Below are 2,500 nucleotides of genomic sequence, written 5' to 3'. Positions count from 1 at the left end.
TGAATGGTATTCACAAACTTTAGGTCGAGATGTTGCCGTACTTAACGCATCCTCCACTTCGCCTCGATCTATTTTTGTTTTTTTTAATGGGTTTTATGGGAATTTATATCAATGTTTTTTTTTTTTTCGGAAAGTTTGAACTTTGATTACGAGCGTTGGTTCGATGCGGAGATGTCCTTTGTATACGTCCATGAATACAACAACATATTATCATAAATTCGACGTTTCTTTGCTATTTTATGGGATTAAAAAAATATATATATATCTCGTCAATTTTCGAAGTCTTAAGGACAGTCAAGTTTTTTTTTAGACTGGGTCGTTATCACGGCTTGGAAATGAGGTTTTCGCAGTAGCGAAGAGGTCTGCATCGAAAGAATTTCAAATGTTCTTTTGTTTATCATTAGAGTAAATTATGCGTGCAATATTTTTTTTCGAAAGTTATATAGTTGAAACCGGGCGGGGAGAATGCGTGGAATTTCACAATTACTAGAGTCGAATATAAATCATTTTGCATAAAATTTCCGACTGTAAATCTCAGGTGATTTACAGCACCTACTTTCTACTTTATGTTCATACCCATACTTATCATTTACTTTCATCTCTATATATCATATTTTCCTACATATTACACACACTTACTGGTGGGACCTTTATCTTTACCACACTTATACTGAAGCCAAACGCAGTGATTAGTCATAAAAGATAATCCGCAAATTTATGTTCCTCTTATTGTGTCACACCTCGTATTTTACTTCAGATCTTTTATCTTTTCTTCCTTCTGTCTGTGGACTCCTAATACTCTTATTTCTCTTTATACTGGTTTACATTTTCTTCCTCTTCATCCTCCTTTTAATCAATTTTCTTCGTCTAGTCTAGGCTTTCTCCTCCTCCTCGTTCTCCATCCACTTCTCCTCTTCTCCATCTTCTGTTTCCCTCTGTTTCTATTCCTCGCTTTCCTCCTCCTTCTCCATCTGGTTCTCCACCTACAATACCTCTCCTTTCTCCTACTCCTTGTTCTCCACATCCTTTTCCTCCTCGTCCTCATTCTCAACCATTTACTCCTCCTCTTCGTCCTCATTCTCTACCTCCTCCTACTCCTCTTCCTCCTCCTCCTCCTCCTCCTCCACATCGTCATCATCCTTTACCTCCTACTCCTCCTCTTCATCCTCATTCTCTACCTCCTCCTCCTCATTCTGATCCTCCACCTCCTCCTCCTCCTCATTCTCCTCCACATCGTCATCATCCTTTACCTCCTACTCCTCCTCCTCCTCCTCATTCTCATCCTCCTCCTCCTCCTCATTCTCATCCTCTACCTACTCCTCCACATCATCTTCATCCTTCACCTCCTACTCCCCCTCTTCGTCCTCATTCTCTACCTCCTCCTCCTCATTCTCATCCTCCACCTACTCCTCCACATCGTCTCCATCCTTCACCTCCTACTCCTCCTCCTCCACCTCCAACTCCTCCTCCTCCACCTCCAACTCCTCCTCCTCGTCCTCATTCTCCTCCTCCTCCTCCTTCTCATTCTCATTCTCATCCTCCACCTACTCCTCCGCATCATCTTCATCCTTCACCTCCTCCTCCTCCTCCTCGTCCTCCTCCTCCACCTCCCACCTCCTCCTCTTGTTCCTTCCTCCTTCTCGTCTCCTCCAGCCCTGACCTTATCAAATTCCCTCGAGCGTATTTATAAAGGCGTATATAAGAGGATCATAATTCTTTAGTATCTCACAAGTAGAAAAGTTTCATAAAGATTACGTAATTCAACTTACATACAGTATGTATAATGGTTGTGTATTTCTATGAACTACACAACTATATGAACTATGATTATATAATTATTTGGAGATTTATGATGCTCTTAGTCTGACATTTCCCTCTGAATTATTGCGCTGGTCATTTCCAGACTGTTTTTTTCATAACATGTTAAGTACACGTTAAGTTCGTGTTAGGTACATGTTAAGTACACGTTAAGAACGTGTTAGGTACATGTTAAGTACCTGTTAAGTTTAGGTTGAGTACTGTATATGTTTATCAAGCATACTGAAATTACTTATAAGCTTATAAAGTCTTTTAGATATGCTTCGTCTTTCAAGTTTTTTTTTCTTTCTTTTTTTTCTATACGCGTTGTGTTACAGACAGCGAGAGACAAACAAGTGAAAGTAAACATTATGAGGCATAAACGGCGGCCACAGAACTCGTTGAATAAACTTTCAACTTTTCTTACATGAAGCGTTTTCTTTTTTTCGTTCTTTTTTCCATGATTTTCCTCTTTTTGTTCCTTGTTCTTTCTTGTTTTCCTCCGTGACCCGAGGTGTAAGGATTTCAGCTCGACGAGAAGAATTAAAACGAGGAAGTCATTAGTTCCTATTACTATCCACTCTAAAGGGCCTTTGTATGCAAGGAAGAGTAAGATATTTGCTAGAAAGGCTTAGGAGGCAGGAGACAAACTTTTCTAACAATCTAAATGATAGGAACTCGAAACAAGGGTATAATTATTGTG

Source organism: Penaeus japonicus, unplaced genomic scaffold (assembly GCF_977035675.1).
Source record: "Penaeus japonicus unplaced genomic scaffold, GWHDUDI00000001_assembly GWHDUDI00000018, whole genome shotgun sequence".
Taxonomy (NCBI): domain Eukaryota; kingdom Metazoa; phylum Arthropoda; class Malacostraca; order Decapoda; family Penaeidae; genus Penaeus; species Penaeus japonicus.
This window is presented reverse-complemented; position numbering follows the sequence as displayed.